The sequence below is a fragment of the Neofelis nebulosa genome, chromosome 2, assembly GCF_028018385.1.
Source record: "Neofelis nebulosa isolate mNeoNeb1 chromosome 2, mNeoNeb1.pri, whole genome shotgun sequence".
NCBI lineage: Eukaryota > Metazoa > Chordata > Mammalia > Carnivora > Felidae > Neofelis > Neofelis nebulosa.
In genome coordinates, this window is record NC_080783.1 from 145,639,096 (window position 1) to 145,657,124 (window position 18,029).

An 18,029-nucleotide genomic window follows, 5' to 3' on the forward strand; every position below is an offset into this window, starting at 1 on the left:
ACCATCAGGATTCTATAAACAGTGGAGCACAGAGTCTGAAGTTCTGGAGTTCAGTGCTCTGGTGAGGAAGCAGGGTGAATCCCCAGGAGCAGGCAGCAGGGTCTGAGGGGTCTGTGTGCCACACAAGGAGAAGTGGTTCCCCTGCTTGAAGAGTATATGGTAGAGGCCTTATGGCCTCCCCATAGGCAAAGGTCTCAGCAGACTCTGGAGAGCAGCTACATTTGCTGGTATTGGGACAAAGACATCAGAGTATGGTAAAACCTGGCCCCAGCTGTGTGTTGTGATTCGTCATAATCTCTGAACCTCTGCCATTGTGTGACCACACAGACGTTTTCTGGGGCAAGCTGGCACCTGGCCATTGCTTAGTGAGACCCTCCCACAGAGTTGGTGTGTGTCCAAGCCACAGGGGTCTCTGAAGCGTGGGGTTTTGAAACACAATCCCATCTGAGATAAAACTCTGGAGGGAGGTACCACCTGGCAGGCAGACAGCTTGGACACAGACAGGGTATAGGTGGGGAGTGGATGGAGGCCTGAACCAAAGGAGGGGTGCTTGATCCCAGGTCAGTGAGAGCATGAAGTTCCTGTGCCACAGACTAAGGAACCAGGTAAAGCCATTGCTACCTCTCCCATGCACGTGCATGCATGCCATGCTGATCAACCCCAGTAAGCTAAGCAGTGCCACCTAGGGGAAAACAGAGCGATGACACCAAGCCCCACCCAACTGCGCTTTCCAAGCACATCCCCTAGAAAGCCAGCACAAGTCCCTCTACCTGCTTAGTGTACAGACTATAGAATGCTTTGTACTTTCAGTTCTAGGGGAAACTGGATATAACTTCATTCGCATTTCATTCTGTTTGCTGGTTCATTTATTCAGGGGTTTTTGGTTTTGGTTTTTTTTTTTGCTTCTATTTTTGTTTGAATTTTTTTTCTCCTTTTTCCCCTTTATTTTTCTTGGATACAGAAAGAGGAAATTTTCTTTTCCTTTTTCTTTTTTTATTTTTAATTATTTTTTACTTTATATTTTATTCTTTTTAAGGTTTTTAAAATTCTATTTAATTTTCTTTATTTAATTTTCTTCCATTATATAATTTAATTTTTTAATTTTCTCTTACTTTTTAAATTTTCTTTTCTTCCCCTTTTTTCTCTATTCTATCAAGCCTTTTAAACAAGCAGACCAAAACACAGGATTTAGCTTCCTTCATTTGATTTTTTGTTTTGTCTTTAATTTCTTAATTTTAATTTTTAATTTTTTACATTTTTTTCTTCCTCCAAAATGACAAAACAAAGGAATTCACCCCAAAAGATAGAACAGGAAGAAATGACAGCCAGGGGCTTAATCAACCCAGTTATAAGCAAAATGTCTGAACTAGAATTTAGAACCATGATCGTAAGAATACTAGCTAGGGTTGGAAAAAAAAGCATAGAATCCCTTTCTGTGGAGATAAAAGAAGTAAAGTCTTGTCAGGACAAAATTTAAAAATGGTATAACCGAGATGCAGTCTCAGATACCATGATGGCAAGGATGGACAAAGCAGAGCAGTGAACCAACAATACAAAAGACAAAATTATGGAGAATAAAGCAGAAAAAAAAGAGGGGAAAAAAGGAAAAATAGCACAGTAAAAGACTTAGAGAACTCAGTATCATATTAAAAAGGAATAACATCTGAATCATAGGAATCCCAGAAGATAAAGAGAAAGAAAAAGGAGCAGAACGTATATGTGAGCAAATTATAGTGGAAAATATTTCCAAATCTGGGGAAGAACACAGACATCAAGATCCAAGAAGCACAGAGAACTCCCATTAGATTCAACAAAAACCCACCATCACCAAGGCATACCATAGTCAATTTCACAAAAATACATAGTCAAGGAAAGAATTCAAAGCAGCAAGGGAAAAAAGTCCTTATAACCTATAAGGGAAGACAGATAAGGTTCAAAGCAGACCTATGCACAGGAACCTGGCAGGCCAGAAAGGAGTGGCAGGATATATTCAACATGCTGAATCAGAAAAATATGCAGCCAAGAATTCTTTATCCAGCAAGGCTGTCATTCAAAATAGAAGGAGAGATAAAGAGTTTCCCAGACAAACACAAAGTAAAGGAGTTTATGACCACTAAACCAGCCCTACAAGAAATTATAAAGGGGACTGTTTGAGTGGAGAAAAGATGAAACAAAACAAAAAAGACCAAAAGCAACAAAGACTAGAAAGGACCAGAGGACAATACCAACTCTACAGGCAACACAATGGCACTAAATTCATATCTTTCAGTACTCACTATAAATGTCAGTGGACTAAACTCTCCAATCAAAAGACATAGGATATCAAAATGGATAAGAAAACAAGACCCATCTATATGCTTACAAGAGACCCATTTTAGACATAAAGACACCTGCAGATTGAAAGTAAGGGGATAGACAACCATCTGTCATGGTAAAGGTCGCCAAAAGAAAGCTGGATTAGCCATACTTCTATCAGACAAACTAGATTTTAAAATAAAGACTGTAACAAGAGATGAAGAAGCACATTATATCATAATTAAGGGGTCTATCCACCAAGAAGATCTAACAATTGTAAATATTTATGTCGCCAACGTGAACACCCAAATATATAAATCAATCACAAACATAAAGAAACTCATTGATAATAATACCATAATAGTAAGGTACTTCAACACCCCACTTATAGTGATGGACAGATCATCTAAGCAGAAAATCAACAAGGAAATAATGACTTTGAATGACACACTGGACTGGATGGATTTAACAGATATATTCAGAACATTTCATCCTAAAGCAATAGAATACACATTCTTCTCAAGTGAACATGGAACATTCTCCAAAATATATCACATACTGGGACACAAATCAGCAGCTGTCAACAAGTACAAAAAGACTGAGGTCATATCTTCCATATTTTCAGACCACAGTGCTATGAAACTCAAAATCAACCACAAGAAAAAATTTGGGAAGACAATATTTGGAGATTAAAGAACATCCCACTAAAGAATGAATGGGTTGGCCAAGAAATTAAAGAGGAAATTAAAAAGTACATGGAAGCCAATGAAAATGAAAACACAACAGCTCCAAACCTCTGAGATGCAGCAAAGGCGGTCATAAGAGGGAAATATATAGCAATTCAAGCCTTCATAATGAAGGAAGAAAGATCTCAAATACAAATCCTAACCTTACACCTATAAGAGATGGAAAAACAATAGCAAATAAAGCCCAAAGACAGCAGAAGGGGAATAATAAGGATTAGAGCAGACATCAATGATTTTGAAATAAAATAAAAACAGTAGAACAGATCAATGAAATGAGGAACTGGTCCTTTGAAAGAATTAACAAAATTGATAAACCTCTAGCTATACTGATCAAAAAGAAAAAGGAAAGAACCCAAATAAATAAAATCATGAATAAAAGAGGAGATATCACAACCAACACCATAGAAATACAAACAATAAGAAAATATAATGAATAATTATATGCCAACAAATTGCACAATCTGGAAGAAATGGACACATTCCTAGAAATGTATAAGCTACCAAAACTGAAACAGTAAGAAATAGAAAATTTGAGCAGACCCATAGCCAGTAAAGAAATTGAATCAGTAATCAAAAATCTCCCAACAAACAACAGTTCAGGTCCAGGTGGCTTTCCACAGGAATCCTACCAAACATTTGAAAAAATTAACACCTGTTCTTTTGAAGCTGGTCCAAAAAATAGAAATGGAAGGAAAACTTCCAAACTCATTCTATGAGGCCAGCATTACCTTGATTTCAAAACAAGACAACGATCCTGGTACAAAGGAGAACTACAAACCAATTTCTCTGATGCATATGGATGCAAAAATTCTCAAGAAGATACTAGCAAACCATATCCAACAATACAATAAAAGAATTATTCACCACATGAAGTGGGATTTATCCCTGGGATGCAAGGCTGGTTCAATATCCATAAATCAATCAATGTGATACATCACATTAATAAAAGAAAGGATGAGAATGACATGATCCTTTCAATAAATGCAGAGAAAGCATTTGAACAAAATACAGCATCCTTTTGGATAAAAACCCTCAAGAAAGTAGGGGTATTTTGTGTCTTTTCAGACCACAACACTATGAAACTCTAAATCAATCATACCTCAAGCTCATAAAAGCCATATACAAAAGACCCACTGTTAATATCATCCTCAATGGGGAAAAACTGAGAGCTTTCCCCCTAAGGTCAGGAACACAGCAAGGATGTCCACTCTAACCACTATTCTTCAACATAGTGTTAGATGTCCTAGCCTCAGGAATCAGGCAACACAAAGAAATAAAAGGCATCCAAATCAGCAAGGAGGAAGTCAAACATTCACTCTTCAAAAATGACATGATACTCTATGTAGTAAACCCCAAATACTCCACCAAAAAACTGCTAGAACTGATCCATGAATTCAGCAAAGTTATAGGATATAAAATCAATGTACAGCAGTCAGTTGCATTTCTATACACCACGAATGAAGCAGCATAAAGAGAAATCAAGGAATCGATCCCAGTTATAATTGCACCAAGAACCATAAAATACTTAGGAATAAACCTAACCAAAGAGGTGGAAAATCTATACACTGAAAACTACAGAAAGCTTGTGAAAGAAACTGAAGAAGGCAGAAAGAAATGGAAAAACATTCCATGCTCATGGATTGGAAGAACAAATATTGTTAAAATGTCAATACTACCCAAAGCAATCTACGTATTCAGTGCAATCCCTGTCAAAATAACACCAGCATTCTTTACAGAGCTAGAACAAACAATCCTAAAATTTGTATGGAACCAGAAAAGACCCCTAATAACCAAAGCAGTCCTGAGAAGGAAAACCAAAGCTTCAGGCATCACAACTTCAGACTTCAAGCTGTATTACAAAGCTGTAATCATCAAGACAGTACGGTACTGACACAAAAACAGACACATAGATCAATGGAACAGAATAGAGAACCTAAAAATGGACCCACAAATGTATTCTGAACTAATCTTTCACAAAGCAGGAAAGGATATCCAATGGAAAAAAAAAGTCTCCTTAACAAATGGTGTTGGGAAAACTGGACAGCAACATGCAGAAGAATGAGCCTGGACCACTTTGTTATACCACAAAAATAAACTCAAAATGGATGAAATACCTAAACATAAGACAAGAAGCCATCAAAATCCTAGAGGATAAAAAAAGCAACAACCTCTTTGACCACAGCAACTTCTTACTTGACAGGTTTCTGGCGCCAAGGGAAAGAAAAGCAAAAATAAATTATTAGGACCTCATCAAGATGAAAAGCTTCTGCACAGTGAAGGAAACAATCAGCAAAACTAAAAGGCAACCAACAGAATGGGAGAAGATATTTGCAAATGACATATCAAATAAAGGGCTAGTATCTAAAATCTACAAAGAACTTATCAAATCAACACCCAAAAAACAAATATTCCAGTGAAGAAATGGGCAAAAGACATGAATAGACACTTTTCCAGAGAAGACATCCAGATGACTAACAGACACATGAAAAAAGGCTCAACATCAGTCATCATAAGGTAAATACAAATCAAAACCACCATGAGATATACCACCTCATACCTGTCAGAACATCTAAAATTAACAACTCAGGCAACAACAGATGTTGGCAAGGATGCAGAGAAAGAAGAACCCTTTTGCACTGTTGGTGCGAATGCAAACTGGTTCAGCCACTCCAGAAAATATGGAGTGGAGGTTCCTCAAAAACTACTAGGTATTTATCCAAAAGATACAGGAGTGCTGTTTCAAAGGGGCACATGCACCCCAATGTTTACAGCATCACTATTGACAATAGGCAAAGTATGGAAAGAGCCCATATATCCACTGACAGATAAATGGATAAAGAAGATGTGGTGTGTACACACACACACACAGTGGAATATTACTCAGTAATCAAGAAGAATGAAATCTTGCCATTTGTAACAACGTGGATGGAACTAGATGGTATTATGCTAAGCAAAGTAAGTCAGAGAAAGACCAATATCATATGATTTCACTCATGTGGAATTTAAGATACAAAACAGATGAACATAAGGGAAGGGAAGAAAAAATATAAAAACAGAGAGGAGACAAACCATAAGAGACTCTTAAATATAGAGAACAAACTGAGGGTTGCTGGAGGGGTGTTGGACGGGAGGGATAGGCTACATGGGGAAGGATAATTAAGGAGAACACTTGTTGGGATGAGGACTGGGTATGATAAGTGATGAATCACTAAATTCTATTTCTGAAATCATTATTACACTATATGTTAACTAATTTGGATTTAAATTTTTAAAAATCAACAAGAAAGAAAGAAAGAAAGAAAGAAAGAAAGAAAGAAAGAAAGAAAGAAAGAAAGAAAGAAAGAAAGAAAGAAAGAAAGAAAGAAAGAAAGAAAGAAAGAAAGAAAGAAAGAAAGAAAGAAAGAAAGAGGGATGGAGGGAGAAAAAAAGGAAAAGGAAAGAAAGACAGAATCATATACCCAGTAGAATATCCTTCAGGAATTAAAGGGAAATCAAGACATCCTCACATGAAGGAAAATTAAGAGACACTGTCTCAAGCAGACATATCTTAAAAGAATGGCTGAAAAAAGTTCTCTAAATAGAAAGGAAATGATAAAAGAAGGAATCTTGGACATCAGGAAGGAAGGAAGGCCATAATAAGCAAAAATAGGGGTAAATACATTAGCCTTTCCTTTTCCTCTTGAGTTTTCCAAATTAGGCTACTGACTGAAGCAAAAATTCTAATACTGTCTAGTGCAGTTCTAAATGAACGTAGAGGAAATATTTTAGACAATGGTGTTATAAATGGGCACATAGCGGTACTTAAACTGGTTCGACATTTGATATTTGCACATGACATGATTTTCTTCATAGAAATCTCAAGGAATCTACAACTGCAAGAACTAATCGGTTCATGGATGTGAGGGCGATCTGGCTGCGACATCTGTCACCCCATTGATCGCCAGGGTTGATTCGGCTGATCTGGCTGGCTAGGCGGGTGTCCCCTTCCTCCCTCACCGCTCCATGTGCGTCCCTCCCGAAGCTGCGCGCTCGGTCGAAGAGGACGACCTTCCCCGATAGAGGAGGACCGTTCTTCGGTCAAGGGTATACGAGTAGCTGCGCTCCCCTGCTAGAACCTCCAAACAAGCTCTCAAGAACTAATCGGTTCGTCAATTTCAGAATACAAAATAAGGCTAAAATAATTCTGATTCTGTGTACTAGCAAAGAACATGTGGACACAATCTGTCCATTTACAATTTACAGTTAGTCAAAAAATGACATACTTAGGGGTACATCAAACATTTATAGGATTTATATGCTGAAAACTACAGAATTCTGGTGAAAAAATCAAAGATCTAAATCAAAAATCTAAAAGGGATATACAGTTTTAATAAGTTGAAAGACTCAACATAGTAAAGATGTCACTTCTTGAAAGACCTTTTAACTCAATCAAAATCCCAGCAAGATTATTTTATAGTCATAGATAAGATTATTCTACAATGTATTTAGAAAGACTAAGAAACTAGAATATCTAAAACAGTTTTGAAAAAGAACGAAGTATGAGGAATTGGTCTACTGAATTATAAGACTTATTATATAGCTATAGTAATCAACTTTATAGTTTTGCTATCTAAAGAGAAACACAGATCAAGGGGACAGAAGAGAGAGCCTAAAACAGACCTACCCATAAAAATATGTCCATTGACATGTGGCAAAGGTGAAAAAGCAATCCAGTGGAGGAAATACACTCTTAAAAAAATTGTACTGGAGAAAACAACAGCAACAACGACAAAAACACTTCAACCTGGATCTCACACCTTATACAAAAAATAACTCAAAATGTACCACAGATTTAATGTAAAATTTTAAGCTATAATACTTTTAGAAAAAAAGAGGAAAAATATTTAGGATCTGTGGTTAGGCAAAGAGTTTTTAGGTTTCACACTAAGAGTCACCACATCTCCAAAGGCAAGGTGAATTAAAAGCAAAACTGAACTATTGAGACCTCATGAAAATAAAAAGCTTCTGCACTGCAAAGGAAACAATCAACAAAACTAAAAGGCAATGGATGGAATGGGAAAAGATATTTGCAAATGACATATCAGATAAAGGGCTACAATTCACCAACCTCCACACCCGAAAAACAAACAATCCACTAAAGAAATCGGCAGAAGACATGAATAGACAGTTTTCCAAAAAAGACATCCAAGGCATATAGGAGTGCTGATGCATAGGGGCTCATGTACCCCAATGTTTATGGCAGCACTTTCAACAGTAGCCAAATTATGGAAAGAGCCTAAGTGTCCATCAACTGATAAATGGATAAAGAAGATGTGGTTTATATACACGATGGAATACTACTTGGCAATGAGAAAGAATGAAATCTGGCCATTTGCAGCAATGCGGATGGAACTGGAGGGTATTATGCTAAGTGAAATAAGTCAGTCAGAGAAAGAGAGATACCATAGGTTTTCACTCATATGTGGATCTTGAGAAAGTTAACAGAAGACCATGGTGGAGGGGAAGAGGAAAACAAAAGTTACAGAGAGGGAGAGAGGCAAACTATAAGAGACTCTTGGATACTGAGAACAAACTGAGGGTTGATGGAGGGGGGGGGACAGGGGGAAGTGGGTGATGGGCATTGAGGAGGGCACTTGTTGGGATAAGCACTGGGTATTGTATGGAAACCAACTTGACAATAAATTACATTTAATTTTTTAAAAATTGACTTCATCAAAATTAAAAATGTTTGCTCTGTGAAAGACCCTATTAAGAGAATGAAGAGACAAACTATACACAAAGAGGAAACATTTGCAAACCATATATCCAACAAAAGATTAAAATCTAGCATATATGAAATATAGATGGCCAACAGAAACATGAAAAGATGTTACCATCACTGATCATCAGGGAAATGCAAATCAAAACCACGAGATGTATCATCTTATACGTGTCAGAATGACTAGAGTAAAAAAAAGAAATAACAAGGATGTTAAGGATTTGGAGAAAAAGAAACCCTCATGCACTATTGGTGGGAATGTAAATAGACATAGCCACTGTGGAAAACAGCAAAGGGCAACTGGAGACATCTTTGTGATGATGAAAATACTCTGTATTTTTAGTGTACCAATGTCAATATCCTGGTTGTGTGTTGTTCCATAGTTTTGTAAGATGTTATCACTGGGGAGAAACATTAGATTTCTCTCCACTATTTCTTAAACTACATATTAACCTACAATTATCTCAGAATAAAATATTCAATTAATAAAGGGGGACAACATTGGATTTGCCAATGATTTCTTGGATATGACACCAAAGGCAAAGGCAACAAAAGAATAGACAAATTAGACTTAATGAAAATTTTAAAATACTGTGCATTAAGAGACACTGTCAAAAGAGTAAAAAGGCAACCCAGAAAATGGGAGAAAAAAATACAAATCATATATCTGATAAGGGGAGATTAATACCTAGAATATATAGAGAACAACTAAAGCTTAAGAAAAATACAGTAATCCAATTCAAAAATGGGCAAAAGGGTTGAACAGACATTTCTCCAGAGAAGATACACAAATGGCCAACAAGCACATGAAAAGCTGTTCAACATCACTAATAATTATAGAAATACAAATCAAAACTACAGTGGGATTCTACCTCACATCCATTAGGATGAGTACTATCAAAAACAACAACAGAAAATAACAAGTGTTGGTAAAGAGACAGAGTAACCAGAACCTTTTCAATTGTTGGTGGGAAATACACAATAATATAGCTGCTATGAAAAACAGTATGGTGGTTCTTCAAAAAATTTAAAGTAAAATTATGACCCAGCAATTCCACTTCTGGGTATGTACCCAAAAGAATTGAAAACAATGTCTCGAAGAGATATTTGTACACCCATGTTCATTGCAGCATTATTCAGAATAGCCAAAGGTAGAAGCAACCCAAGTGACCATTAATATGTGAATGAACAAAATGTGGTATATAATACAATGGAATATTATTCAGCTGTAAAGAAAAAAAAGGAAATTCTGATATATGCTGCAAAACATGGATAACCTGAGGACACTATGCTAAGTGAAATAAACCAATAACAAAAAGACAAAGGAGGTATCTAGAATAGTCAAATTCAGAGAGACAGAAAATAGAATCACAATTTCCAGGGATTGAGAGTGGAGAGGAGAATGGTGTGTTATTGTTTAATAAGAAAATTCAAGTTTTACAAAGAGTTCTGAAAATGGATGGTGGTGGTGGTTGCACAAAATTAATGTACATAATATTACTGAACTGTACACTTAAAATGGGTATGATGGTAAATTTTGTGTGTATTTTACAATAAAAAATTTAAAAATAAAAGGGGTAAGTCACAGACCTTATTAATGTTTATTTATAGCCGTCCAGACATGGAGGAAAAGGTGTACTTGAATGCACTTGGCTAAAACTGGGATACATTATTAGGCTTTTCCAGAGCCATGATATTCTGCCCCTCTAAACCACCTCTCTCCCTTTGCTCTCAATCTATGCTCACCACACAGTATTCTTTTTTATCTCTGTATGTTCCTCCTTTATCTTTTTAAATAAAAATTGCATACACTTCAGGTGTACAACATGAGTTTATATACATATACATATAGTGAGATGATTACTATAGTCAAGCTAATCAACATATCATATCCTCACATAGTTGCCACTTTTATGTGTGTGATGAGAGCACCTTAAATCCATGCTCATAGCAAACATCCAGTATTCAGTATAGTATTATCAACTGTACTTATCATGTTCATTAGATCTCTAGACTTGTTCATCCTACGTAACTGCAACTTTGTACACTTTGACCAACGTCTCATTTCTCCACTTCCCCACCCCTAATAACTACACTTGTATTCTCTGTTCTATGTATTTGACTTCTTTAGATTCCACATATGAGATCAGTATTTTTATGTGTCTGGCTTACTTCATTTAGCATAATGTCCTCCAGCTTCATCCATGTTGTCACAAATGGCAGGATCTCCCTGTTTTCTAAGTTTGAATAATATTCTACTATATATTTCTATAGATATATATCACAATTTCTTTGTCCATTCATCCATCAGTGGGCACCTGGGTTGTTTCCATACCTTGGGTATTGTGAATAATGCTGCAGTAAACATGAGAGTGCACATATCACTTTGAGATCCTGATTCCATGTCCTTTGGTTATACACCCAGAAGAGGGATCGTTGGATCATATGGCAGTTCATTTTATTTTAGTGTTTTTTTAGAAAACAGTATAGAGGTTTTTGCTATTAAGTTGTGAGTTCCTTCTACATTTTGAATACTAACCCCTTTACAGATATATGGTTTGCAAATATCTTCTCCCAATCTGCAGGTTGCCTTTTCATTTTGTTGATAGTCTCCTTTGCCGTGGGGGAGCTTTTCAGTCACTGTAGTCCCATCTGTTTGCTTCCATGCAGCTTTTTTTTTTTTTTTTTTTTTCCCCAACATTTTTTATTTATTTTTGGGACAGAGAGAGACAGAGCATGAACGGGGGAGGGGCAGAGAGAGAGGGAGACACAGAATCGTTAACAGGCTCCAGGCTCCGAGCCATCAGCCCAGAGCCTGACGCGGGGCTCGAACTCACAGACCGCGAGATCGTGACCTGGCTGAAGTCGGACGCTTAACCGACTGCGCCACCCAGGCACCCCTCCATGCAGCTTTCTGATTTGAGTGGCTCCTCAGGTGAGCTTGCCACAGGGAGCCTGCAGACCTACTTGGCCCAGGCCCTGTGGTAGTTAAGAGTCTCACTGGAAATGAACATACTGGCACATTCTGTATGTATGTAGCAGCCTCATGGGAGATCTTGAACTCCCACCATGCTCACCCATACTCCCCTCTGGGTGCCCTGAAGAGCCAGAGTCTGGAGCTGCTAGGTGAAAGCCACCACTTGGGCTGCGGTGCTGCTGCCCCTGGATTATCCCTGTGCAGCCAGCCACCCTTGGCCCCTACCTTTCTGTCCTGGGTGTTGGCTTTAACTGATACAGTAATGTTCAATGTTAGCTCTGAGGGAGCACTGCAGCCTACATCTTTTATCCTAAAAACAGAGAAATCCACCTTTGAGATAGTAACTCACAGCCTATGGCTTGCTCATTCACAACTGTTTGTGAATTCTTTGCCATAGTTATAATTCCTTTCTATTCTGGATTGCCTGGCAGCCAACATTATGTCTCACATAGATTCATGCATATATCATATATAAAAATATATTTCCTTATTTCTGTATCTTTCTTTTTTTTCCCCTATATCCTGATGCAGAGACTCAGAATCTAATAATGCTCAGCACTTGCCAATTAAGAGTCTTACCATATAATTCTTATCTTCCCAGGTCTATATATATTACATTAAGTTCAAACCTGGCAAGTCTCCTCCTTGACACCTACTGCTGGGTAAGTGACTCACACAGGAACTAGAGAAAGAAAGGTGGCACAGGCATTTAAACCTACCCTGCCCGGTAGCATGTGCTAAGCAGGCACTCCAGTGTCTGGGGACTGACTCACAGAGTGAGGCCTTCTGGGGCTTTAGGTTTTCTTACCCAGAAAATAGGATCAACACCACTGCCATCATGAATTATTCAACACGTGCCTGGGCTACTCCTTGGTGAACAACAAAATAATGGAAACTGACAAAATTGATTTGTGGTGAATTTTTAGTGAAGCCAAGTTCATGGCAACTGAGCAAGGGCAAGCAGGGCTCAGAGGAACCTGACCACAAAAACGGTCAGCCCACAATTCCCCTGGAACATCACTGCCTGGCCAACAGCACAGCCAGGCCAGAGGACTGTACCAGGCTTCTTTTCCTCTGATGGCTTGGGGGAGGTGAACACTCTCTCCCACGGAAAAAGCATAGGCACTTGGACTCACCAAACCAGTTCCCCAGCCAGAGGATGGGCAAGAGTCTTAAAGCATTTCATGAAGCATTTGAGTTACTAGATAATTAGAAACTCAATTACCAAATCTCTAAACATAATTTCAGCTGCTTAGCAGAGTACTAAGAAAGAAAGGCTTCAATTCAGCACATTTTGAATTTTACATTAGGGCTTCACTAATTAGAAGGAAAAAACATATTGGCACCATGTGTATCCTTCCATTAATCTTCCTCAACATATATTCTGCTGCCTGTTATTATATAATCATTAAATGTAAAATATTAAACTGGACATTTGACTTTATTGATCACTTTATGGGCTAAGGATACAGCAAGTAATTATCTGCCAAGACAGATTCATCGATTGGGCTGTCATTGGAAGAGCTGAAATTGACACATAGTTGATTATTATTCTAGTGTACTGTTTTCATCAATTATTTTGTCTCATTCTCTTTCTCATCAAGAGTTGTGTATTTATAGTTTGTTTCTATTTAAAAATTCAAAAAGCAGACTTTTTGCCCTGAAACCAGATGGGTGGTTTTCTGTGTAAATCAGAAACTCTGCAGTTTAAGTATACAGACTTACTTTTATAGACTTGCACATTTTATCTAATCTAATACCAGGAAACTTTAGACTAGTATTTTATCTCTCTACACCTCAGTTTTTCTACTTGAAAAATAATCTTATGTCATCTGGATTTTTTTCCTTCCTTACTCTGCTTGTTCCTTCAGTATTTAAATTCAGTACAGTTTGATAAAGAGGTATGGGGCCCTTCCAATGTTCCAGGCACTTCGCAAGATGCTGAGGATGCCAAGCTTCCTTGAGGACAGGGATGCTTACAGCCTAGTAAAGGAGACTGATCTGGGCCTAAATAAAGGGCATGAAAGAGTCTAAGAAGGTGGAGGCTGAGTGTGAGCAATAACTGGAACTCAGCAGCCTTCTGGTTCATTCTGATGCAGGGAAAGATGTTTTTAAATACTGTGCTAGCAACAGGGTCAAAGTCACCTACCATATTCAGGGCATGGAGAATGGGAAAAAAATAAGGATTATTTTTAAATGCCTTCCTGGGACATGGAAGAAGGCAGTTCTTGGAGCTCACCTATTTCAGAACTTAGCAGCTGACTTCATGGATGATCTCTAACACAGACTAGAGTTTCATGGAATTCCTTTCTGGGAACAGATTTGTAGAGAAGTCCTAATGTAGTGTTTTGCCTAATACCCATTTGTTTAGGTCATGGACATAGAATTTAGCAATGTAGCTTGTGACATACAGTTTTTCCATCTTTAATTTTATACTCCATATGGACAGGGACCATCACTTCAATTTTTTTCTTACCTGTTTGTTCCCACTTCTTTGTATTTCTGCTTTCAGTAGGTATTCAATAAAAGATAATAAAAGCTTCTTGTGAGGTAGAGAGTAGTGACCCACTTGAATAACCCAGCTTCCATGAAGGTGAGTTCTAAATTTCAATTACAATAGTTTGGGCACATGGTAGATGTACATTAACTTCTCTCAGTTTACCTGGGACAAAGCAGTTCAGGTCACTTTCAATAATGGGGGCTTGATGGCTGATAACATGAATATATGAAACTGAAATTGATTTCACTTAAGCATCTTTCCAATGTTGACATGGGACACAGCATAGTGTCATGGAAACATCATTGTATACTGGTTAAGAAACCTGGGTTTTGGTCTCAGTGACCCTAGAAGGTGATCCAACCCTTGTCAATGAAGTAGGACCAGATACTCAGGAAAGGCACTTCTCACTCTGAAATTCTACCGTTCTATTTTGCCTTGAGTTAGGTAGACCAGTAGTTAGCATTCACAATGGCAATTAAAAGATAACGCAGTGTATTCAAATTGCATTTTCCAAGGATTGCAATTCTAGGAATTCACAGACTACACCAGAGTTTAAATCTCTTTGCTCCTACCCAACCCAACTCCATCGACTTTGTGCATTCTCACTGCATGTATGTGGCTAAAGGAAAGAAAATGATTTGCTATTAAGTTGTGATGACTTAGGCTTTGGAAAGTATTTGTGAGTGGGCAACAATTATTTTTTGAATTTTCAAGTAAATCTGTAGTATGTTTTTCTGTATCATTACAGAACTGTGGAAAGATTGTTTTTGTTTTGTTTTACTAAAACTCCAGCATTTTTAGAGTAGAAGGTCTCAATCTTTCTTTACCTTTTTCCTTTTTTCTTTTTTTAATGTCTACTTGAAACTGTGAACTATTTCCTAGAACAATGATGAAGCTCATAAATAAAACAGTTTGCCTACAATTTCAGGTTAGTGGGAAGGGCATAGGGAGCTGTTTCCAGGTTAGGAATCCCCCCACCCCAGGCCTATTGTAGGGCCAGGTTTAGCTCTAATATGAATATTTTTATCTTTAACCCTCTTAGTTCTGCTACCCACTAGCTATGCAACCACAAACAAGTTGCTTAACCTTTCTGACCCCCCTTTGGAAACAGAGGAATTATATTTACTTGCAATTGGTTGGGAGCACTAGCATTATTAACCAATGTAAGTAAAGCACCTAGTACTGTGAATGTTTACTCACTATATGTGTTCTTCCCCTTCCTCATTTCTTTTCTTAATCTCAGCCAAACTCACATAACGATATGCTTTCCTTCAGCATTTTGGAGTCCCAACTCTTTTTGTATTTTCCACATTCTTCGTTAATACCACCCCCACCTCTAACTTACTCTTTGTATTGTTCAGTCTTATATAATACACTGGATTTCTTCCTTTTTGTTTTAAAATTTTCTACTATTTAGGAACAGCACCATTGTGCTTCTTTTGCCAAAATGGGGTTCATTTTTAATTCTCCAGCTTTGCTACTTCTAAGGTAAAGCCTTAGTCACATTAGCATGGCCTGGAATTTCCCATTTTAAATCTTTCCTGGGGCTGAAAATTAATCTTTCCTTAGGCAGTACCTAAAGGGTATGCGTATTGAGTGATCTAAGGATCAATTAAACACTCGCTGAGCTGCGGCAAAGAAACTATTTCTTTACATAAAAAGAGGCAATGGTAATGCAGGTAGCATCCAGGAACATGGTGTTAAACTTGCCAAGGCTCTGAAAGGAACACTGGGATCCAAACCTAGTGGGTGACATTGGGCCTGAAGAGTACAGGAGACAGAGTGGAAAACTAATTCTTATTGAGCAACAATTATGTGCCTGGTAGAAGTCAAAGGTTGCAGTATGGAGGCCTACAGCCCACAAGTGTGGGGTTTTCTGTTTGTTTTAAAAAATCAGGGGCGCCTGGGTGGCGCAGTCGGTTAAGCGTCCGACTTCAGCCAGGTCACGATCTCGCGGTCCGTGAGTTCGAGCCCCGCGTCAGGCTCTGGGCTGATGGCTCGGAGCCTGGAGCCTGTTTCCGATTCTGTGTCTCCCTCTCTCTCTGCCCCTCCCCCGTTCATGCTCTGTCTCTCTCTGTCCCAAAAATAAATAAAAAACGTTGAAAAAAAAATTTAAAAAAAAAAAAAAAATCATAGATCTAGGGGCACCTGGGTGGCTCAGTCGGTTGAGTGACCGACTCGGCTCAGGTCATGATCTTACGGTTTGTGAGTTCGAGCCCCGCGTCGGGCTCTGTGCTGCCAGCTCAGAGCCTGGAGCCTGCTTCTGATTCTGTGTCCTCTCTCTCTGACCCTCCCCTACTCATGCTCTGTCTCTGCCTCAGAAATAAACATTAAAAGAATTTTTTAAATAAAAAAAATCATAGATCTATATTTAAAAGAAGAAACATTATATGTATATACATCATATACACACACAAGGATCTTATGACTTCTGAAAAATCAGTATATTTTGCAACACTACGCTCAAATTCTTACATGGCAACAAGATAGAGGAAACTGGAGACACTATCATTATGGAGGTACAAGCGCTCAAGGTTACTTGTGTGTACATTTTGTACCTGGTCCTCTTGCCTCCCATTTACTTCCTTTTTGGTAAACCATTGAAAATCTGACTCTTCTCTTTTTTCTCTTTCCCTATATATATATTTGTATGTATATGTGTGTGTATATACAATATGATATGTATGCATGTATATATGTGTGTGTGTGTGTGTGTGTAATAAATAAGACACTATATATATATGTTTAATTTCTTTGATGCAGATGATGTTGGCTCTGTTACAAATGAGAAAATGTGAAGATCCTCAAGTGACTTAGAGCACAATTGCAAGGAGACAATAAAGACATGTCACCTGAACTTGCCTACCTAATGTAGCCCTACAGGAGTGGTTCTGAACCATGGACACTTTTGGTTCCCAGAGGACATTTGCCAATTTGTGGAGACATTTTTGGTTGTCGCACATAAGCCATCTAGTGGATGGAGGCCAAAGATGCTGCACATCCTGCAATGTATAGAAGAACCCACTCACTATAACCAAGAATTATTTGGTCCAAAATATGAAATCATCAGTAGTGCCAAAGTGGAGAAACCCTGCTCTAGAGGGCTGTGGCCATGCTTATAAAAACATCTCTCTCTAGAGGACCTTGTCACTGTCTTGGTAACAACAAGGAGTTCCTGTCACTATCTAAGTGACAGGAGAAGCTTTGAGCTGTCAAAATTTCACACGATTGAGATCCTCTCTCCCATCCCGGAGAATCCAATTAATGTTTTAGGAGGTGGGAGACAAACCAGAACTGAAATAATGTACTATCAGCAGATCCTCACTGTAGAAATTCTCAAAGACTCATGGAAGTATTTTGGGAAGAAGGAAATGATTGCAAAAAAAAAAAAAAAATCTGGAATGCAAGAAGAAAATGGTAAGAGCATTAAAAAGGTTAATGATATATAAAACAACAATGATGTCCAATTTAGGGAGTTAAGGAAGTAAGTTGGAACAAAGTGTCTAGACAACAGTAGCATGTAAATGGCACATGGAAATGGAGGGTGAAAGTTCTAAATTCCTTAAAGATAAAGCTACTCATTGAAATTATAATTTGTTAAGATATATAAGCATATTAAAATTTTAGGAGAATGACTAAAAGAATAAAGATAAAATATATAATTTCCAAGTTAATGAAGGGAAAAATTCAATGGGGGTGGATCTCAATCCAAAAGAATGGGGGGAAAAGGAAAATTCAAAACAATTGGAGCAA

At 37.9% G+C, this 18,029-nt stretch overlaps 1 long non-coding RNA gene across 1 annotated transcript; it reads left to right on the forward strand.

The window, feature by feature from the left end:
* The first annotated feature begins 379 nt into the window (after positions 1-379).
* LOC131504401 (uncharacterized) lies at positions 380-17,418 on the forward strand. The gene is made up of 3 exons (XR_009257976.1): positions 380-605; positions 12,378-12,438; positions 17,040-17,418. It is a non-coding gene; the product is annotated as an uncharacterized LOC131504401 (long non-coding RNA).
* Positions 17,419-18,029: the final 611 nt, after the last annotated feature.